The following is a 24,086-nucleotide window of genomic DNA, read 5'->3' on the forward strand; positions in this document are numbered from 1 at the left end:
ACATTTTCAGTTCAAAGCAGAGGCAGGAAGGTGTGACCAGGAGGGGGGACTGAAGAGTTTCGAAGGATTGAATAATGTTCAGTTTCTTAGTCCACGTGATCAGTAAATAGCTCTTCTGTTTTTGTGTCATGAACAGATTATTTTTCTTTAAACTGGACATGTGAGTTTATACTCTTTTGTATGTAAGATGTGCTTTAAATTTTAAGAACTGTTCTTTTAAACAGAGGTCAGCTAACTTTTTCAAGGTCATACTAAAAAGTAACAGAGCCACAGGGGACCCACGTCTGTCTGACCATAAAGTTCATGGTGTTTTTACCACTTCACATACATACCGGCTCCCCAGTACTTTATTCACATAAAAGTTGCAGGTCCTGGAATGCCTAGGGGCCTCAGGGGGTGAGCGTCTGCCTTGGGCTCAGGGCGTGACCCCAGGGTCCCGGGATCGAGTCCCGCGTCGGGCTCCCCGCAGGGAGCCTGCTTCTCCCTCTGCCTGTGTCTCTGCCTCTCTCTGTGTCTCTCATGAATAAATAAATAAAATATTTTTTTAAAAAGTTGCATGTCCTTAGCCCAAGTGTCCACTGATAGATGACTGGATAAACTGAATGTGGTATAAACACACAATGGAATATTATTCAGCCTTGAAAAGAAGGAAATTCAGTCCCATGCTGGAACACAGATGAGCCTGAAGGACATTACGCTTGGTGAGTAAGTCAGTCTCACAAAAGGACAAATACTCATGATCCCATTTGGATGAGGTTCTCAGACTACTCAAGCCCATAAAGACAGAAAGTAGGAAAGTGGTGTCCAGGGGTCAAAGGAAGGGGAATAGGTATTTTTTTAAATATCAGTATTGTTTACCAGTACAGAATTTCAGTTTTGCAAGATGAAACAAGTTTTGGAGATGGACGGCGGTCATGAGCGCACAGCAGTTGGGAAGGTGCTTCATGTCACCAAATCATATCCTTAAACATGACTAAAATGGTAAGTTTTGTGTTATATTTATTTTACCACAATTTAAAAAAAAAAAAAAAAGCTGCACACCTCTATGGGAGAAACAATCCAGGTGAGTGGAATTTAGTGGCCAGGCACAAAAAAAAAAAGCTACTTTCTAGATTTCCGGGCATGGCCCGCTAATTGGCAGCCAGTCTGCTCACCGAGCTGCACATCGTCACCCGGGTCTCTGGGCCATGGCCTCCTGGAAGTTGGGTCTGTCGACCAAGGCAGTTGCCATTTTTGGTTCGCCCCCGGCCTTATCCCCGGGGTGGTGGAATGGAATGTGGGGGGGGGCTGCCAGATGGCAGATGAGTAAAAGGGCAAGATCTGAGGTTGAGAGAAACATGAAATAAAGGGGTAGCAGGTGCTGCTGAAGCAGGGCTGGAGCTCAGGGGCCTGTGGGCCTAATCACTTCAGCCCATCCGTCTCCAGCCACATGGCGAGAGGCACAGAACAGAAAGGGATGAGGCATCGGGAGAGGAAATGAGAAACAGAAATCGGCCCCTGGGACGCTAGAGCAAAGAAGCCAGAATTTGCCACAAAAGTGAGCTTTAAGCCTGAACACATCTCCAAAATACATGATTTAACTCCTGTATAATTCAGCGACTCACCCTTGCCGGAAGCACAAAACGACATACAAGCCTACCTACACGGACCCATCTCCAAGCACGGGGTTGAGAAGGGCCGTTTAATCATCTGGATGATCTGCCTACACGGTAGCCAGGAGCCAGAATCTAGATGATTCACTCAATTCTGTGTCTAACTTGCTGGCACCACGCCGACCCAGCTTCAGTAGACTTTTGGTCCAAAAGAGGGCCCACGGCAGGCTGACGCCCTTTTCCCACTGCACTAAGCCCACCGCGCAGTTATCTTTAAGGGCCAGCAGGGCCAGCGGAGAACATAGACGCCAGATTGCTACTTAGAGACCCGTGCCACCGAGACGGCGGTGTTCAGTACTCACGAGGCCTGCCGCGTGCGAGAAGGCAGGGGTTCAGCTCTCAGTCACTCCTCCCTGCAGGCCTTAGAGGAAGGAGCTGTCTGTGAGAAGAAACCGAGGCACAGAGAGGTGGAGGGAGCGGTGAGGGTCACAGAGGAAAGGTGATCTGCAGAGCTATTGACTAAACCGCCCAGGGCCCCACACCCCGGGCCGCTGGCCAGGCGAGGTGCCGCTCAGCACATCCCAGAAGTCCGGCGTGGGTGCAGCTCGTCGCTCTCCCGCACAAGGTGGAGCGGGCCCAGCTCGTGCTTCAGAGGGTCTTTGGAGGCCTCTCTTGTGCCTGGCGCAGCCCCAGTCTGAAGCTCCCCCAAGGACCAGACCTGCAAGCCTCATTCAAAGGGGGACATTAATCTACTTTGATGTGTCTAGACTGTGCCCGACGCCTATTTCTGCTTCAGCACAGACCAAAACAGCAGGTTTAGCCTCAGGGAAAAAAAAATCAGCCTCACCGGAGTCCCAGGGTACACCTGCAAGCCCTCTATGGAACGCCAGTCTCACCCCATTCCCGCCCTCACCACACGTACCACACACTTCAGATTCCAGGGCTGGTGCAGGACGGTGTGCACCTCACCGGCAGGCGGTATTGTTGGGTGACACACCCAGGGCTGTGCTCACCCAGAACTGGCCCGTGTGTGTGTGTGTGTGTGTGTGTGTGTGTGTCTACGTGTGAAACCAAAGAGTTGGCAGTGGTCAGTAGTTCTGCTATTTCTTTCTTTTCACCCCATTAGCCTCTGTGGGGTGGTGCTCATTTGGGGGGGTGCGTGGAAAGGGCCCCAAGTCAGATCTTCTTCCCCGTGAGTCGAACCAGGATGCATCTTCCCGCCTAGGCCATCTCTTTGCTGACTCTGTTTTGCAGAAAACTGATCTCGAAGGACGATGGAAAGTCACGGGGGTGAGAAACTGCAGATGATGATAAGCTCCTCTAGAATGTCTGCCAGGGGGATCCCTGGGTGGCTCAGCGGTTTGGCACCTGCCTTTGGCCCAGGGCATGATCCTGGAGACCCGGGATCGAGTCCCGCGTCGGGCTCCCTACGTGGAGCCTGCTTCTCCCTCTGTCTGTGTCTCTGCCTCTCTCTCTGTGTGTGTCTATCATAAATAAATAAATTAATACACCTTTAAAATAAATAAATAAATGAATAAATAAATAAATAAATAAATAAATAAATAAATAAATAAATAAATAAAACGTCTGCGAGGCCCAAGTGGACCATCAGTTAATCATTCCTTCAAGCTCGTAACAAGGGGCCATAGGCATTCGCAATATCCAGTCTGCAACTGCTCTCCTGGAAAGGTCTTTATAAAAAAAAAAATTTAACTGCTTTAAGTATGAAATAGCAAGAAAAGGAGGAAGGGAATCCCACGTGGCTCCCCACGTGCTCCCGGCCAACAGCTCCGCGTGTGTCTGGGACGCTGGTTGCTCAGGACTGTGGTTTCCGCCAAGCCTCACCCCGTGCATCCCTGGATGGTTGCTTACCCGGTGGCCACTCTGCTGTGAGGCTGCGAGCGCCGGGGCCGGACGCCACCCCGGAGAGCTGAGGGCCACCTTCTTCCCATCACCACACGTGGGCTACAGAGACGTCGCTCACGATGGAACTATCGATCTGCAGCACTGGGCGCCTTCTTCATAATAACATCCGCCGGAAGCCTGGTTCACTGAGAGCATTTTCCTTCTTCTCCTTCTCCTTCTCCTTCTCCTTCTCCTTCTCCTTCTCCTTCTCCTTCTCCTTCTCCTCCTTCTCCTTCTCCTTCTCCTTCTTCTCCTTCTTCTCCTTCTCCTTCTTCTTTCTTCTTCTTCTTCTTCTTCTTCTTCTTCTTCTTCTTCTTCCTTTCTTTTTTTTTTTAGCATTTTTTTTTTAGCATTTTTTTTCTTAATCAAGGGCCACACATCTCAGGTCTACAAAAATGCCATCTTGCTTCTCTATCTCAAACCCCAGTTCACCAATGGGATCTTATCAATTCTAGAGAAACTCAATACTTTGGAGTTTCCTCAATCCTTGCCACTTTTGTTCCGTCTGTTCCAGGTTTTCTCCTGCCCGCCCTCCCTCCCTCCTCCCCTCAGCTGACCTGAGTCCCAGAAGGTTTCTAGAATGCCTTAGTGTCAGCATTAACAACAGGGAGGTCTTGGGATTGGGACTATCCTCCCTCTTCCCCAGGATATCTGAGTCGCTTACCCCAGCTGACCCCACGGGTGGCCACCTTTCAGGCCAGCGCTACTGAGGGGTCTTATACTCACGTTGTCTTTGACTATGGAGCCACTACCACCTTCTGCGGCAAAGACCTCTCGGTAGGACCCCAATGCCCGTCTTGGGTCCACCGGCTCTCCTATTGACTGGTGCTGACTAGTCATCCTTTGCTCCCTCAGCCAACTTCCACACCTTCCATGGCACACAGGAAAACTCAGCTGTTCTGGGGACAAGAGAGGTCCAGATGGGCTGTCTTGGGCCCCTTCTCTGCCTGGCACCCAACGAAGCCATCTTAAGCCTTGGCTTCCAGTCCCGGCAACACGGAGAAGCTGCGGGAAGCAAACTCCTTCCGGGGCTTGAAGAGAACGAGGCACACACCCTCTGTGTTCCTGAGCACAAACTCTCCTGTATGTCCTATTGTCATGTTCCTTTGGGGTCAACTTTGCTGAGCGAGGGGGGGGGCACACATTCCCTCCCCCAGTTCTCCCACTGTCCACCACAGAGGGCTTCGTCACTTCTCTGCTGAGGGAAATGTGTCCTGCAGGTTCGGCCTCAAGTATTTCTTGCACCTGGATGGTACCTGTCGGTTGTGGGGAGGAGGGGGGTGAACCACTCCAGCCAACCCAAGCAGAAAAGGGAGAGCTGTTGAACCCATACTGGGCAGTTCACAGACTCGCTGGGAAAGCCAGAAAATCGGGTGAAAACCAGGAGGCCGGACAGCAGAAACTAAACGCTGAATGGTCAGGGCCTTGCCGCCACTGAGCCTGTCTTTGTTGCCGCTGTGACTAGTGGGAAGGGTCCCTATAGCGCGGGGTCACCGCCTTCACACAGCGCCTTCGGCAGGAGCCGTGCCCAGGTCACATGTCCGCCCACAAGCTGGCTGCCAGGTGGGACATCCAGCCCCCACACTTCCCCACAAGGGCAGGCAGGGGCCCCCTTCCACCAAGGCTCATGCGACCGAGGGATCCCCGACCCAGGAAAGGCCTCAGAACTCCTGACAGATGCCAAGAGGTAAACATCCCCTGCAAGGACTTAAAATAAAGGTTAAGAACCTTCATTCCTTTGATCTCTGGCTCAATGCTCAGATCCCCCCTACATAGCTGCGCCAACAAAAGGGGCGAAAGGGAGCGTGAAGGGAAATGGCGTATAAATTAACGCCTCACGATACGCTATTTCACACACGGTATCTCCCTAATTCCTACAATTCCATAGACTGAGATTTTTGTGTTCCCATTTTGTGTGTGAGGCCGGGGCGCAGAGGGACCCAAGCCAAGGTGCCCCGACGGGAGGGGTGACAGCAGGGCTGGAGCAGCCACAGGTGCGCGGCGGGACAGGGGCCGTGGCTGTGGCTCTGGGGACGGTGCCACCTCGGAAGCAGGGCGACAAAGCATCAGAGGCCAGAACACGCGGCCGGGCTGCGCTGGGGAAGCCGGGAGGGACGGGCTTCTGGAAGCCACCCGCTCGGCCGCTGGGTCCCCCTTGGGCTTGAGCCCACAGCGCTCCGGGCGCCCGGGCCGGGGTCCCTGTCCCTCCCGTGGCCTCTAGGACCACGCAGGTCGCCCATGGGCCTGGGAAGGGCCTTGCGCCCCAGGCTGGGGCAGACGGCATGAGGTCCTCGGAATCAGTGTCTTGGGGGCTAAAGGAGGAAACAGTGGGACCCTTACTAACCCGTGCAAAAGGGAACGGCCGAGAATGTTCCCGGCGCGGCCTAGGCGATGGGCGAGCCGTGAAGCAGGGCCGACTGTCCCTCCACGGGGAGCGGGGCTGCCGGCCGCGGGCAGGGGCTGAGAGGCGACCCCCACGGGCCTGTCCCTAGCGCTCAGGGGCTCGGGTTCACTTCAGTGTTGCACCTGCGGGGGGGTAGCAGGTGGCAGGTGGCAGGTGGCCCCCAGGTGGCTGCACCTGCAGGCAGCACTGCACCGCAGGCTGGGGGACTGAGAGGCGACCCCCACGGGCCTGTCCCCAGTGTGCAGAGCTTCGAGGTCACTTCAGCGCTGCACCTGCGGGCGGGGTGGCAGGTGGCTGCACCTGCGGGCAGCGCTGCACCTGTGGATGGGGTGGCAGGTGGTGCCCAGGTGGCCGCACCGCGGGTGGGGGGCTGAGAGGCGACCCCCACGGGCCTGTCCCCAGCATGCAGAGCCTCGGGGTCACTTCAGCATGGCACCTGCCGCTCCCGGACCCTGCAGTCGCTGGGCATCGCCGTCACGATCCCGGGTCTGTAGTGCCTTCGCCCCAGAAGCCCTTCCCAGCTCCGCCTGCTCCGGCCGCGCATCCGCGTTTCCCCACGGGCTGAGTTCCCAGGTGTTCGGCGCCGCTGCAGGGACGGTGCCACGCCGCCTCGAGGGCTTCTCAGACTGTCGCCCAGAGTCTCCCCGAGCGCCTGTCTCGAGCTGCCTCGCAGGGCCACCCCCACCCTCACCCGAAGGGAGGACGGACCCCCGGCGGCCACCCAGCCCGCAAGCCCGAGCCACGGGCCTGTGACGGGAGCACTGTTGTCTGGGACACAGCGATGGCCCGGCGCGTGCCCGGCAACAGGAGAACCATCTGAACATCGAGTCCCCAGAACCACCTACGTGAACAGAGAAACTACGGAGCAAGAACAGCTGCCCGGATGCTAAGCGCACACCCTGGGCGTCGCAGCGCGCCCCATCCCGGCGCCAGGTAAGTGAGCACCTGCGGCAGGCCCGGGCTGGTCCCTCCCTGCCCCCTGTCCCCCGAGACCACTCGGTCCCCGTGTCGCTGGCAGGAGGCTACGTGCACGTGGACTTCCTCCCGCCTGGTCCCGGCTGCTCGGGGGCCGAGGGAGTGGCAGCGGGCCTTGGCCCCCCGCAGCAGCAACTCTGTGCCAGGCCACCCAGGACCGGGTCCCAGGAGACCAAGCCCAGCGCAGCAGCCCTCCTCCCACACCCCCGCCACCCCGCGGCCACCTCAGCACCTCCACGTGTCCGGCTTAGTCTCCTAATCAGGCCCCAAGGAGGGTCCTCTGCATCTTCCCTTATCTCCCCACCGGGCAATTCCCAGATCTTGTCTGCTCTTAGGCACTGGGCTTCGCAGCTCCCTCTTCACATGCATCAGTCAAGAGAAGTAAATCTGGGCATATGAAAATATTCTAAAACACAAAGAGTTGAGAAGAAAGGTCAGACCCTCTGTGCAATCCCCTGCCCTCTAAAGCGCACATCATAAAAAAAGAAATGTCCCGACATGGTCATGTCACTAATAAAAATAAAAGAGTGCATGATCTCTGTGAATAAAAAGATAAACCACAGTAAAAAAGAGAACTATCCGGAAAACAAAAATACATACGTCACGCAGAGTAAAGCCCAAAGAAGAGTGACGTCTGAGACCAAAAGTTAGGAAATAAAATAGTAGTGGTAAATAAGACCAACGAAGGGCAAACTGGAGCAACACTCCCTGCATGCAAAGGAAGAAAGGGTAAGATAGAGTAAGGATCTAACCAAAAAATAAGCATTTCTGGAACAGACAATAAAAAAATACATACTAAAGAGAAATTATCCTGTGGTTTTTTGTTTGTTTTTTTTTTATCCAAGCCTGATTATAGAGTCCTTGCAATAACCCAGGTAATCGTTTTGAAAAGAAGTTTATACCTAGCATGTGTTTCTGTTTTTTAGTATTTTATTTATTTATTCATGAGAAACACACACACAGAGAGGCAGAGACACAGGCCGGGGGAGAAGCAGGCTCCATGCAGGGAGCCCGATGCAGGACTCGATCCCAGGACCCGGGGGTCACGCCCTGGGCCGAAGGCAGATGCTTAACCGCTGAGCCACCCAGGCGCCTCTATACCAAGCATGTTTTAGTGAATATTTTAAAAATCCAAAAACAAAGAAAGCATTTCTAGACACCTTCAGGCAAAAACTGCAAATCACCTATAGTTTTAGCCTGGGTTTCCCTAAAAGCAAAGCCTAAGGGCAGCCCGGGTGGCTCAGTGGTTTAGCGCCGCCTTCAGCCCAGGGCATGATCCTGGAGACCCGGGATTGAGTCCCATGTCAGGCTTCCTGCATGGGGCCTGCTTCTCTCTCTGCCTCTCTCTCTCTCTCTGTCTCTCATGAATAAATAAATAAAATCTTTAAAAAAAAAAAAAAAAAAAGCAAAGCCTGAGCCAGAGGTTACATGCTGCTATTTTGGTGAGTGGACAGCATCAACCCAGGGGAGCACAGACAAGACCACCTCGCTATCAAGTCAGCTCAGCGAATTTCTCAAAACCTCACAGGACCAGGGCGCCTGAGTGGCTCAGTCGGCTGATGACTAGTGATTTCGGCTCAGGTCGTGACCTCATGGGCTGTGAGATTGAGCCCCGGGGTCTGGCTCTGCACTCAGTGGGGAGTGTGCTGGAGATGCTCTCTCTCCCTCTAAAATAAATAAATAAATAGAATCTAAAAAACAAAACAAAACAAAAACCTCACCATATAGGACCATCTTCCAAGAAGTCCCTTGAACTCCAACTCAGCAGAGTCTGACCACAAGACGAGGAGGAAGGATTTTATCCATTAGTTTTCAACTCCCATTGGCCAAGGATTTGCACGCACACACCCAGACCCGGGAGTGTTGACTTCCGCACGTCTGTGGGTTATCCCTGCGTCGCGCCCAGCAAGTCCCAAGAGCTCCGTGCCTCAGCATTATCAGGGAAGCTCCAGGGCAGAGACGGAGGGACACGCGGCCTGACCCGAGGCCAGGCGCTGGCGGCTGTGCCCGTGTGACTCGGTGGGCAGCTTACACTGGTCATCGCAGCGGCTCCCGGGGCAGAACAAGTGCCAGGGCTCCAGACACTAGTGAGCCCCCCCAAGTTCTGAAGCACCTGCTCTGTTGACAAAAGACCCGAAGTCAACTTCAGACTTCTCCTTGGCAACACTAATAGCAGACCAGGCCGACTTCCTATCGGGCACGACCCACCAAATGCCACAGGGCGGTGGAGCAGCAGCTGCAGAGCTTACAGAGAAGAAAGTCTGACCCAGGAATTTACACGCAGCTCTCGCCCTTCTTGTAGCAATGTCCCCATCTCTCTGAATAAAGTACCTGCAGCAAATCGCTAGACCACAGGAATGCAATGCAATGAAGAACCCTAAAGGCAGAAGTCGAAGTCAAAACGAGTCCTGGAAGCATGAAAACTGTTAAATCGTGGATACGGGTCTAATTAATGACTCTCCATCTCATTGGAAACCTCACTGGAAAATAGGAGAAATAGGTTATAAGGAGATACACATTGTCTACTTTTTCAAATTAAATGGTGAGGCTTATAATCACACATTAGACATACTACACTCGTCGAAACTGGGGTTCATAAATGATGATTCTATTCTTGACTTTGATATTTCAGAAAAAGATGGGCTTTATGAGGCTTTTACACTTTTAAGCTGTATATTAGTGGAATGAAAACCAGAAAGTTGACACTCAAAGAAGAAAGTGGGAAGCAAATAGTATACATGGCACAAATTAAAATAAAACTTGACGGGATGAGCACTGGGTGTTATTCTATATGTTGGCAAATTGAACACCAATAAAAAATAAATTTATAAAAACAAAACAAAAAAAGGAAATATAGAAACTGAAATTATAAATCAAGATACTTTAAAAGAAAAATTAGTTAAAAGGTTATGAGACTATATGTATCAAATGCCCATACTGGAAAAAAAAAAAAAGATGACTTTCAGACTGGATAAATAATAATAAGCTACATATAAAAGGTTCTGTATATTATTTTTAAGACTGGCAAAAATATATCCCGCAAACATAACACGCAATTCAAAATAAATTACATTAAATTTAAAAAGAAGCCAATTCTTAAAAAATGACAAATGGTACTATCCATGATAAATATTTCACGATAGAGGGAGGCCTGAGTGGCTCAGGTCGTGATCCTGGAATCCTGGGGTCAAGTCCCACATCGGGCTCCCTGCATGGAGCCTGCTTCTCCCCCTGCCTGTGTCTCTGCCCCTCTCTGTGTCTCTCATGAATAAACAAGTAAAATCTTTAAAAATAAAACTCAAAACAGAACTCTTTTAGACATCTAAGAACAAAGCACCCCTACAGGAAGCTAATTCCAAGCCCAGAGATACCAATACCGGCCGGCACCTGACTCCATCACACCTCAACAGCGACCCTGAGATTTTGGCATCACCGATGGCCTAATTTTATAAATATGGAAACGGAGGCTCAGGAACGTTAACCGATTGCCCGGGGTCATGGATAATAAGTGGAAGAATCCAGAACTTGCTGCTGGGAATCCCACTTACCTTATCCCCAGATTCATGTCATCCCCTGGTAGCTTATGTCCCTGTTTGTCCAACCATGAGCGGTGGTCATCAAGACGCACCGGGGCATCGACATGACAGTTGTCTCCTTGAAGGCGCACGGCTGGCTCGCACGCCCACCCACCTGAGATCGTAGTATCTGATCCGCATCCACAGAGCTTCCACATGGTCTCTCCCCACAGCAGTGTCCCACATGACGCGTATGACAGTGGCCCAGATCAAGAGCCCACCTGTCCCCCACACCTCGGTGGGTTTGCATCAGGTGACATCAACCTTTATTGTTTCAACTACTAGATGCCAAGAGTGGCTCTTTACGACAGCCCGGCCTAAGTCGGCCCCAACCGATGAATCCTTAGTGAAACTTCCCCTAAGATGAAGTCCAGGACGAGCCCGGACGGCACCCCGCAGGGCGCGGTCTCACTGGCCTCGCCCCATCAGTCAGCAAGGCCCGGCTTAGCCAGCCTATCACTAACCGACCCGACTGTCCTGTCCCACGGCCCACGTGGCTGCCCAGAGAGGCCTGATCAAAGACGCGCTGGTAGCCAAAGATCCCCGTCTACTGCGTTCATTTATTACACGAGTTAATAATCCCCCGCAGAGCCGAGGTCAGTGTGGAACGACGTCTTCATCAACGGTCCGTGGGGATCACTGCTGCCTTCCCTAAATAGTCACAGACTTTTTTTTTCCCCCTTTAAAGAGAATCTGTCCTAGGAGGAAGAGGAAGGTGACATTTGATCTGAATCTTAGAAATACAATTTTTAATTTTTTTTTTAAATTTATTTATGATAGTCACAGAGAGAGAAAGAGAGAGAGGCAGAGACATAGGCAGAGGGAGAAGCAGGCTCCATGCACCGGGAGCCCGATGTGGGATTCGATCCTGGGTCTCCAGGATCGCGCCCTGGGCCAAAGGCAGGCGCCAAACCGCTGCGCCACCCAGGGATCCCAGAAATACAATTTTTAAAGGCAGAAACGGAGAGGAAAGGACATTTCAGGTTCAATGACAGAATGAACACAACTGAGGGGGAAGGAAAGCGCGTGGCTTTGAGGGAACCCTCCCTGGGCTTCTGGCTTAGAGCACGGAGGTGGAGACACGAACTCCGGAACCTGTAAAGAGTGTTTACGTGCGCAAGCGGCTCTAGAACAAAAAGCAAGAGATCGGAGAAAATTTCATGTTGTCAGCAACTACTCGGAAGAGCTGATAGGAACTTAGTCTTTGAATTCATCTGCAGGTTAATTTTAAGTATATAAAGAATCAGATTATAGCCTAGGCCTTCCCTGAAATTGCTTTTAAAGACGCTAATCGATTTCCGATAACCGCATCTAATTTAAAACTCCCTCTTAAGCTGATAGGCAGATGGATGAAAGCCCTTCTCAGAGTTCTCCCCGGGGAACGAGTTCTCTCCTACTAAGCTCTTTCCCTGAAGTGAGTTTCCCAAGCGCTGGGCGACGGGGCTCAGGGATCTCACGACAAAAATAACAGAAAACATCAGTGGAGTAACGGCGGGCCGGGGAAGCTGGACCTCGTCTTTGGGGTGTCATCCCGGAGGCCACAGTCTGCCCGTCAAGCATCCGAAGCTGGACGTTCCCCAATGATCCAGGAGAACACTCGACGGTTTTCTCCGCCTCAGGTGGGAGGCAGGCCCGGATAAGGCGCAGCGTCTCCAAGGTTAGCACGATGCCCGGGCGGTGGGCTTCTCGGGCCTTCTGCAGAGGTCATTTCAGCACAGCGACCCCCAGGAGCTGAGCTACCGACAGCTTCCTTAGCTAAGGTCACAGAACAGACTCGGGGTGTGGACCCAACTCTAATGCCCCGAGACAAAAGCGACAGAGAACAGCAAAGTACATACGGGAAAAGCAAGGAACTCCCGAGACGCGAGACAAGTGTCCTCTCACCTCCTGCCCCCACTGGGGACAGGGACAGCCAGCGCCACCCTGCGGGTCGGCAAGCAGCCGCGTCCGTTCAAACAGAATGAACTAAGCCCCAGATTTTACCTCGACGGCCAGCTGGATCGGAAGCACAGTTCTTGGGCCTCGCGGCTGAACATCGCTTGCTACACGACCGGCATTCCTGAGCGTGGCTCGTTTGGGGTCTGCACCTCGAGACAAGGGAGGGATGGAAGGACGATGGCAGCCGAGATGCACAGGGCGACGAGGGTCCCCAGCCGCAGGGGTTGTGGCGAAGGTCCCCCCAAAGGGCGCAAGGCCTGTGGACGGTGGAACCTCCGCGATGAGCTCACCCCGCGCGGCCAGGGCCACGGCCTCCTATTTCCTAGCGGCCCCTCTAGCTCAGATGTTAGGAAACGGGGAATAGGAATCCTAGAGGAGTGCAAGTTCCTATTTTCAACAAGATTTCTCAAGCTCCTGTGCAGTTTCAAACGCCACGTCGGTGCCTCCTGAGACTCGGAGAACAGAGAAGGGTCAGAGCTCCACGGGACTAAAGACGATCGAGTCTAGAAAGTACTCGCAGTGATGAGGGAGTAGAAGCCCTCAGAGGAGAAGAGGCGAATAAGGATCAATGAGCTGGCGGGGACCCCGGGTTCCCAATCTGGGTGCTTTCTTCTTCGACGCCGTGCTGCTTTCTTCGTCCACATTTAATCCTCCCACTTAAATATTTCTTGAGTCGGTTTCCATCCAGCCCGTGACATTCCACCTGCCACATTTCTTAAATATTGCCGAGAAAAGTTACATTTTTTTTTTCCTGACAGAAGGCCCCAATTCAAATCTCATCGTCTCTAGGCCTCTGCTCTGATTAGAATGATTTCCCTAAATAACCCAAGGTGATGATTTCCCATATTTTATTACGTTAAGTTTCAATTCCTCTGCGTGGCCTGGAAGGCCCTTTCCGGCCCGGCCCTCTGTGAACCTCCAGCCTCACCAGCGTACACGCGGACCCCAGCCGGAGGCCTGCCCTGCACAGCGTGGCTTTTGTCTCTCACCCCTCGAGTATTAGTCCCCTTCCCTGGGACATCCTTCTCCCTTTTGTTTGATCAGGTGAGACTTCCTCCTCCTCCAGAACCTGGTTTAAAGAACACTCGCCCCAGCGATCCGGGTCTACTGAGATCCAACTATTTGGCAGACGTGAGGCACCCGCACGACACACTCAGAAACGCCGAACGAGGCCCTGCGCCGGTTTGCTGAAGTATCCCATGCGCAGCAGGATAATCTCATCCAGATTCACACCACACAGACAAAATGTTATCTGACCAGTAAGATAGGGAAAGACTTTCTGAAGTGCAAAAGTAATAGAAATCAAGGAGAAAAAAATATATATATATATACATGAAAATTAGAAACTTCTGTTCTTTGGACTTGGAGATTTTGCATTGGACAAAAGATTGGTATCCTTAATAAATAAAAAGAAAGACTTGACAAACAATAAGAAAAGCACAAAAAACTGTAATAAATGAGCAAAGGACATAAACTGAGATCTACAAAAGAAGGCAGATGGCTAATAAACACAAATCTTAATCCCACTAGTAGACCAAAATAGCAAATTAAGAGATAATATCTTTTAACTATTTAATTAACAGCAACCATATTCATGATGACAAGAGTAATCAGTAAAATAATCATTCTCATACTTTGCTTATGGGAACTAGATTTATATTTTCTATATGGAAAGCAATTTTGCAGTACATATCACAAGCCTGAAAATTTCATCCCTTGGACTATGTTTTTCCTTCTCAAAATCTAGTCTAAGAAAATTGTCATAAATTGTGGAAGCTTCTACTTCCCAGCATTGTTTATGTAGCAAAACAGGATACATCATTCGTGGGGCAATAAAGGAATAATTAAACTGTGATACAAATATAGAATATAATATAGTAAATAAATTTTCCTTCTAGTATTATTTTAACAACATAAATGCTTATAATTCAATGAAAAATTTAAAAACAAAATGAAAATTGCTTTTGCAGTATGATCCAGATTATATTCTTAAATATGTATCTGTTTCGAAAAAGCTTGGAAAGACATACATCAAAACATGACAATTGATTATTTCTGGGGAATTTTAAATTTTTTTCCCCTTAAACGTTTCGCAATTTTACAAATTCTCTGTGATAACGTCACATTGCTTTTATAATCAGGCAAAAACGCTAGTTTAAGAAACAACACAAATTTCATACATATATACAAAACATATATATTAATACATATATACATTTTATTTCATATGCGTGTGTGCTTGAACGTTAGTGCAGTCTGTTCATAAACTATATGATTTGAAAAAAAAAAAACTATATGATTTGGAAGACTCCTAACTCTGGGAAACGAACTAGGGGTGGTGGAAGGGGAGGAGGGCAGGGGGTGGGGGTGACTGGGTGGCGGGCACTGAGGGGGGCACTTGATGGGATGAGCACTGGGTGTTATTCTGTATGTTGGCGAGTTGAACACCAATAAAAAATAAATTTATTATTTAAAAAATAAAAAAATAAACTATATTTTTAATCTTTTTCTTACAAGGATATTCCTTTTAATACCTAATGAAAGTAGCTAGGGCTTCTGATGTTCCCAAGACGTGGGGCGAAGCACCGCCACCAGCGGTGAATCGTCACGCAGAAGGAAAGCCTTCTCTAACAGCACCTTCTTCTTCGGTTACAACTTTATAATGTTTTATGCAGTTATTTGATTAACGTGCTCCACTAGAGCAGGAATTCCGGGAGAGCAAGGGCTCCCTACACGGTGGATGACTGCAGTATGGCCCGGGGTACAGTACGCCTGGAGGCCTAGGAGGTGCTCATTAGTTCTGAGTACGCAGAAGAAAGAAGGAAAAAAAAACAAGGAGCTCTGAGGTCATGGGGGCCTCCAGGAGAGTGGGACACTCGCCCGCTCGTAGGCATCCCCCATCCTGTCTCCCTGTCCCCTACAGCCATCCCTAGACGGAAACCATAAGGATCGCTGGGATCCAACATTCTTTTCCTCAAAATCCATACCCACTTGGAGTACTTTTCACCAAAACTGATTCCTTCTAGACACTTTACCTAATGAGAGCCACCGACACGTGGATGTTGATGAGGACTTGTCTGGACACAGCCCCGAGGGGTCTGAATCCATCAAGAGTCTCTGACTCTCCAGAACAAAGCTCCAGTTGGCCATCGATGAGTCAGGCAAGGTCTTCGCGGGCCTTCTAACGCGCTGGGGCTGCGTTTCTCGCAGCAGCAAGGCCTGGTCAGATCCTCAGCTCCGCAGAGTACGGCCGGGGGCCCCCACGGGCAGCCCCCCGACGGCTATGGCAGCGGCGAGGACTGGGCCGCACCCTGGGGACCCGAGGGAAGGAGGCTTTAGAGGCCCAGCCAGACACTCCCGATTCAGCAATTCATTGAGGGCAAGCAACGACCCAGCCAAAAGGATCTTAGAGAGAAACGATGCTGTTTCACTGTCTGTGAGACTCACGAGGGAAGAGCACGTTGGTAAACATGTTCTTGAACGTGCGAAACGCTCCGTCTTGCTCACAAGGAAGGACTGCACGGTGAGAAGGCCACGGCCAACGGCAGTGAGTGAAGAGCTTCCAGGGCTTCAGATCGTCGCTAATTCCCCAAGCTTCTAAAGCGTGTGATTTATTGATACCGTCCGGAATTCACGTTCGTGAGAAGTAAATTATCTACGTTTTTATGAATCCCATCTTGCTCTCAATTTGCAAAACACAAAACAACGCACACAAAACGTTCACTGTTGCAAAATAGTCTTTACAGTTAGAAGGGGTGCTGGCTTAGCCCCTAAACAAATCTGCTTTTCAGTCTGGCTCAGGAACGAGACAGCAGTGTGACCTTGGCCAAGTCTCTGTCATCTCCCCAACGGAGAATGATGGCAGCCACCTCAGAGGGGAGTGTTGTTGGGATTAATCGAGGATGCCTCCTTCGGTTCCTGACAGAGCAGACAATAAGTGGTCCATATCCAGGGCTGAGCGAAAATACAGTCATTTAACCCAACATTTATCAATAGATGCTCCCCTGCGTGCCTTGGATTTAGACAGTCCCCTCTCCCCGAACGCGAATTTCCAGTGGATCTACTTGCTCGCGCCAACAGCTTCTTGTTGCATGTCAACCACGCCTGCGAAACAGCCCAGGCATCTATGATCATCCCCATTTTGAGGCCGAGAAATTAAAGCTCACAAAAGTCAAAGAAACTGTGCACGCCCATTACTAGGGATAGAAATAAAGTAAAAATTCCAGAGTTCTGAGTATTCTAAGTACTTCACTCTTCTTTAAGTTGTGGCTTTCATTCCAATCAGCTAGCATACAGCGCTAAATTTGTTTCAGGTGAAAAAAATTAAAAAAATAAAAAAATAAAAAATAAAAGGGAGACAGAACATGAAAGAGTTAGGAAACTCTGGGAAACGAACTAGAGGTGGTGGAAGGGGAGGTGGGTGCGGGGTGGGGTGACTGGGTGACGGGCACTGAGGGGGGCACTTGACGGGATGAGCACTGGGTGTTATTCTGTATGTTGGCAAATTGAACACCAATAAAAAATAAATTTATTTAAAAAATTAAAAAATTAAAAAATTAAATTAAAAATTAAAAAATTAAAAATTAAATTAAAAATTAAAAAATTAAAAATTAAATTAAAAATTAAATTAAAAATTAAAAATTAAATTAAAAATTTAAAAATTTAAAAATTTAAAAATTAAATTAAAAAATTAAAAAAATTAAAAATTAAAGTAAACTTGTTTCAGGTGTACAACGTAGTGATTCAACAGTTCTATACATCATCCGCTGTTCACGACAAGGGCACTCCTTAATCCCCTTCACCTATTAACACATCCTTCTGCCCCCCACCCCCCCTTTGGTAACCATCAGTGTGTTCTCTATAGTTAACAGTCTGCTTCTTGGTTTCTCTCTCTCTCTCTCCCTTTTTCTTTTCCTTCGCTCATTTGTTTCGTTTCTCAGATCCCACATATGAGTAAAATCATATGGGCTTTGTCTGTCTCTGACGGACTTGTTTGGCTTAGCATTATACTCTCCAGCTACATCCATGTTGTTGCAAATGGCAAAATTTCATTCCTTTTTTATGGCTGAATAATATTCTGTTATACATATGGATACACCACATCTTTGTCCATTCATCAACCGAGGGACACTTGGGCTGCTTCCATATCTTGGCTAAGTACTGCTGCTATACATTAGGGGCGCAGGTATCCCTTTGAATTAGTGTTTTCTGTTCTTTGGATAAATACCCAGTAATGTGATTGCTGGATCATAAGGCAGTTTTACGTTTAACTTCTTGAGGACCCTCCGCACTGTTTTCCGCAGTGGCTGCACCAGTCTGCATCCCCACCAACAGTGCATGAGGGCTCCCTTTCCTCCGTATCTTCACAACAACTGCTGTTTCCCATGTTGTTGGTTTTCACCACTCTGGTGTGAAGCGATATTGTGGTTTGATCGGCATCCCCCTGACGGTCGGTGATGATGAGCATCTTTTCATGTGTCTGTTGGCCATCTGGATGTCTTTGGGGAAACATCTGTTCATATCTTCTGCCCATTTTTAATTTTTTTTATTATTATTTATTTATGATAGTCATACAGAGAGAGAGAGAGAGAGAGGCAGAGACACAGGCAGAGGGAGAAGCAGGCTCCATACACCGGGAGCCCGACGTGGGATTCGATCCCGGGTCTCCAGGATCGCGCCCTGGGCCAAAGGCAGGCGCCAAACCGCTGCGCCACCCAGGGATCCCTCTTCTGCCCATTTTTAATTGGATTATTTATTTTTGGGTGTTGAGTTTTATAAGTGCTTTAGATATTTTGGACACTAACCCTTTATCAGATATGTCATTTGCAAGTATCTTCCCTTACCCGGTAGGTTGCCTTTAGTTTTGTTGATCGTTTCCTCCTTGTGCATAAGATTTTTATCTTGATGAAATCCCAATAGTTTATTTTTGCTTCGGTTTCCCTTGCCTCAGAAGACATATCTAGAAAAAAGTTGCTACAGCCGATGTCAAAGAAGTTATTGCCTGTGTTCTCTGCTAGGATTTTTATTATTTCAGGTCCCACGTTTAGATCTTTAATCCATTTTGAATTTATGTTTGTCTGTGGTGTAAGAAAGTGTCCAGTTTCATTCTTCTGCATGTAGCTGACCAGATTTCCCAGAACCATTTGTTGAAGAGACTGTCCTTTTCCCACTGGATATTCTTTCCTGCTTTGTCAAGGATTAATTGACCATCTAGTTACAGATTTAGTTCTGGGTTCTCTATTCTGTTCCATTGATCCATGTGTCTATTTCTGTGCCAATACCATACTGTTTTGATGACTACAGCTTTGTAATATAACTCTGGAATTGTGATGTCTCCAGCTTTGCTGTCCTTTTTCAAGATTGCTTTGGCTACTCAAGGCCTCTTGTGGTTCCATACAAATTTTAGAATTGTTTGTTCTACTTCTGTGAAGAATGCTATTGGTATTTTGATAGAGATTGCATTAAATGTGTATATTGCCTTGGGTAGTATAGACATTTTAACATTATTTGTTCTCCCAAACCATGAGCATGGAACATATTTCCATTTCTTGTGTCATCTTCAATTTCTGTCATCAGTATTTTGTAGTTTTCAGAGTACAGGTCTTTCACTTCTTTGGTTAGGTTTACTCCTAGATGTCTTATTATTTGGGATACAATTATAAATGAGACTGTTTTCTTAATATCTTTTTTCTGTTCCTTCATTATTAGTGCATAGAAATGTAAGAGATTTCTGTACCCTGATTTTGCATCCAGTGATTTTATTGAATTCATTCATCACTTCTAGCAGTTGTTTGGTGGTCTTCAGGCTTTCTATACAGAGTATCATGTCATCTGCATAGAGTGATAGTTCTACCTTTTCCTTACCAATTTGAATGCCTTTTATATCTTTTTCTTGTCTGATTGCTGTGGCTGGGACTTCTACTACTATGTTGAATAAAAGTGGTGAAAGTGAACATCTCTGTCTTGCTCCTGACCTTAAGGGAAAAGCTCTCAGTTTTTCCCCATTAAGAATGATGTGAGCTGTGAGGTTTTCATAGATGGCCTTGATTAAGTTGAGGTCTAGTCCCTCTAAACCTATTTTGTTGAGGGGTTTTGTCATGAATGCATGTTGTAGTTTGTCACATGCTTTTTCTCCATCCATTGAAATAATCATATGGTTCTTATCATTTCTCTTATTGATGTGATGCATCATGTTGATTGATTTGTGAACACTGAACCACCCTTGCAACCAGGAATAAATCCCACTTGATTGTAGTGAATGATTTTTTTAATGTATTTTTAGATTCAGTTTGCTAATACTTTCTTGAGGGTTTTGTGTCTATATTCATCAGGGATATTGGCCTATAGTTAGTTCTCTTCTTTTAGTGGTATCTATCTGATTTTGGCATCAAGGTAATTCAGGCCTCATAGAATAGATTTGGAAGTTTTCCTTCTTCTATTCTATAACTTCTATTATAGTTTAAGAAGAAAACATATTAACTCTTCTTTAAATGTTTGGTAGAATTTGCCTGTGAAGCTGTCTGGCCCTGGACTTTTGTTTGTTGGGAGTTTTTGTTTTTCATTACTGATTCAATTTCTTTGCCTGTTATCAGTCTTTTCAAATTTTCCATTTCTTCCTGTTTAAGTTTTGCTACTGTGCATGTTTCTAGGAATTTATCCATTTCTTCTAGGTTGTCCAATTTGTTGGCATATAGTGTTTTCATAATATTTTCTTATAATTTTATTTCTATGGTGTTGGTTGTTATTTCTCCTCTTCCATTTCTGATTTTGTTTATTTGAGCCCCTCCCCTCTTTTTTTTTTTTTTTTTGATGTGTCTGGCTACAGGTTTATCGATTTTCTTGATCTTTCCAATAAACCAGCTCCCCGTTTCATTAATCTTTTCTACTGGCTTTTTTTTTTAGTTTGTACATCATTTATTTCTGTTATAATATTATTTCTTTCCTTCTGCTGGTTTTAGGCTTTGTTTGTTGTTCTCTTTCTAGTTCCTTTGGGTGTAAGATTAGATTGTTTATTTGAGATTTTTCTTGCTTCATGAGGCTATAAACTTCCTCTTAAAACCACTATTGTTGGGGATCCCTGGGTGGCTCAGCGGTTTGGCGCCTGCCTTTGGCCCAGGGCGTGGTCCTGGAGTCCTGGGATCGAGTCCAGCATCGGAGTCCCTGCATGGAGCCTGCTTCTCCCTCTGCCTGTGTCTCTGCCTCTCTCTCTCTCTCTCTCTCTCTCTGTGTGTCTATCATGAATAAATAAATACATAAATCTTAAAAAAAAAAGAACCATTATTGTTGCATCCCAAAAGTTTTGGACCATTATGTTTTCATTTTCATTTGTTTCTGTGTACATATATACTAAAATTGTTTCTGCATACTTTTTTATTTCTTCATTTATTTCCTGATTGGCCCATTCACTATTTAGTAGCATGTTATTTAACCTCCATGTATTTCTGCTCTTTCAGGAATTTTTTTCTTGTAGTTGATTTCTAGTTCCCTAGCATTCTGGTCAGAAAAGATGCATCATATGACTTCAATCTTCTTAAATTTGTTGAGACTTATGACCTAATATATGATCTATTCTGGAGAATGTTCTCTGTGCACTTGAAAGAATGTGTATTCTGCTGATTAAGGATGGAATTTTCTGAATATATCTTAAATCCATCTGTTCCAGTGCTACATTCAAAACCATTGTTTCCTTGTTTACTTTCTGTGTAGATGATCTGTCCATTGATGTATGTGAAGTGATAATGTCCCATGCTATTGTATTATTTTCAATTAACTAGTTATTATTATTATTAACTGTTGTATACATTTGGGTGCTCCCATGCTGAGTGCTTACATAATTACAATATTAATATCTTCCTGTTGGATTGCCCTGTTTATTATTATACAAATAATATATATTTGGTTTTTTGTGCCTCTTATTACAATCATTGTTGTACAGTCTTTTTTGTCCAATATAAGTATTGCTACCCCAGCTTTCTTTTGACACGCATTTGCATGATAGATGTTTCATCATTCCCTTGCTTTCAATCTGCAAGTGTCTTTAGGACTAAAATGAGTCTCTTGCAGCAAATAGATTGGTCTTGTTTTCTTTTATCCATTCTGTCATCCTAAGTCTTTTGATTGGAGCATTTAATCCATTTATATTCAAAGTAATTATTGATAAAGATGTATTTATTGTCATTTTATTCTTTGGTTTGTGGTTGTTTCTGGAGATTTTCTCTGATCCTTTCTTGTCTTTCTCTCTTTCATGGTTTGCTGATTTTCTTTTATAATACATTTGGACTTCTTTCTCTTTATTCTTTGCATATTTATTAGTGGTTTTTGATTTGTGATTACCATTAGGCTTGTATATAACATCCTCTGTATATAGCAGTCTATATTAGATTGATGGTTAAGTTTGAACCCATTCTTTACTCTTCTCCTCACGTTTTAGGTATATGTTGTCATATTTTATATCTTTTAATTTTGTGAGTTCTTTGATTTGTATGGAAATATTAATTTTTACTGGTTTTGTGTTTCCTACCTTCATATTGTCACTTTGAGTCCCCTTTAAAGTTTCTTGCATGGCTGGTTGGGTGGTCATGGACTCCATTTAGTTTTTGTTTGTCTAGGAAACTCTTTATCTATCCTTCTATTATGAATGATAAGCCTCGCTGTATAAAGTATTCTTGGTTGCAGATTTTTTTTTCCTTTCAGCACTTTGAATATATCATGCCACTCCCTTCTGGCTTGGAATGTTTCTGCTAAAAAGTACCCTGCTAGCCTTATGGGGCTTCCCTTGTAAGTCACTGTCTTCTTTTGTCTTGCTGCCTTTAAAATTTTTTTTTCTTTATCATTGTATTTTGCAAACTTAATTACAATATGTCTTGGTGTGGACTTGTTGATTTTGTTGGGGATTCTCTGTGCCTCCTTGATCTGGATATCTGTTTCATTCCTCAGATTAGGGAGGTTTTCAGATATTTCTTCAAATAAATTTTCTGCCCCCTTTTCTCTCTCTCTACCTCTTCTGAGATTCCTATAATACAAATGTTATTACGTTGATGAAGCCACTGAATTCCCTAAGTCTATTCTTGTTTTGCAGAATTCTTTTTCCTCTTTTTTGTTCAGTGTGATTACTTTCCATGCTCTTTCAAGTCATTAATTCCTCCTCTACTTTTTCCAGCCTACTGTTCATCCCATCAAGCATGTTTCTCATTTCGTTTCTTGAGCCCTTTATCTGAGCTATGTTATTTCTTATCTCTGTGTTAAGGGTCTCACTCATGTCTTCCACCCTTTCCTCAAGTCCAGTGAGTATCCTTATGACCATTGCTTTAAATACTCTATCAAGTATGTTACTTATATTTGTTTCACTTAGACTTCTGGCCATGGTCTTGTCTTGTTCTTTCATCTGGGATAAATCTCTCTTACTATTTTGTCTACGTCTCTGTGCCTGTTTCTCTATGTAGGGCATTCAGCTATGTCTCCTGTTCTTGAGAGTATTGGTTTAACAAAGAAGAGGCCCTGTGGCACCTACCATATAGTGTCCCCTGCTCCCCAGGGCCTGGTGCTTCTGGGAGTGTCTCCAATGTGCTGTGTGTGCTCTGCTGTTTTGTCCTGCCCACTTTATCCTCCAGGCCAATCTGTAGGGGCTCTCTTTGTCTGTTATGGGCAGTGTTTGGTCCCTGACCTGTATGTGGTGCATTTTAACCAGGCGTTCCCTGGTCTTCTTATGAAACAAGACCTGTCACCACTATTGCCAAAACTGAGGCTCTGCAAAACTCCCCAGTTGGGAGATGTGATGTGAGCATGTGTTGGGCCCATCTGCTGGGGCAGGCAGCCTGCTATACTGGGATTGAGGCAAGAGAGACTGGGAAGGGCAGTTCCACTGAAGTGTGGGGGGTGTGAGGCTTGGTATAAGCAAGTTAAGCAGCCAGTTTAGGTGCTACACTGGTTCCTGCAGGTGACCCTATGCTGATACTGAAGGATAGGGGAGGGAAATGGTGTTGACTAGTTTCTTTTTTCTAGAGGGGTCTCTCTGTGGACACTGTCTCTCTGGAACATGCCCTGAGATGAGTGAATAACCTCCCCTGGTGTGTGCCCCGGTGCTCTTCAGATTGCTGTTTCCATGCTATATGTCCATGGGTTGTTTGTCTGTCTTCTCTCCAAGAGCAACACAGTGCCCTCTGGGCTCTATCCCAGCCAAGTCTGCTAACCTTCAAAACTCTGGACTTTAAGGCCCATTGGTTGCCAGAAGTCATATAGTTCAGGCCCTCTCACTTTCCAACCCAATTCCTTTTCACCATATGCTCCCCTGTGTGCCAGCCTGTCTCTCACTCTTCTCTGGGACAATGAATGGCTCCCTCCCCACCACAGTGGCCGTGAGCCACTTCTCCTCTAAACCACATCTCCAAACCTCCTTCCTTCTCCAATATGGCTTCTTCTCTGTCTTTAGTTGTGAGTTTGTTCTGCCAGTCTTCTGGTCAATTTGGGGGTATTTAGGATGATTTGGTAGTTATCTAGTTGTGCTACTGGGGTTAGGCCAGCCTAGGGTTCTCCAGTTCCACTGCCATCAGGCTGACAAAGTCAACTAAACAACTAACTTTTAAAAGGTTCTCAAAACAGGAGATAAAGATGTTAGGGTCTGTGTTCAATAGGTCATCAGCAAGAGAAACCCTACAATTTGTAGTAAAGGATATATGTATATGTACATATGCCAACCAG

The sequence above is a fragment of the Vulpes vulpes genome, chromosome 6, assembly GCF_048418805.1.
Source record: "Vulpes vulpes isolate BD-2025 chromosome 6, VulVul3, whole genome shotgun sequence".
NCBI classification, from domain to species: domain Eukaryota; kingdom Metazoa; phylum Chordata; class Mammalia; order Carnivora; family Canidae; genus Vulpes; species Vulpes vulpes.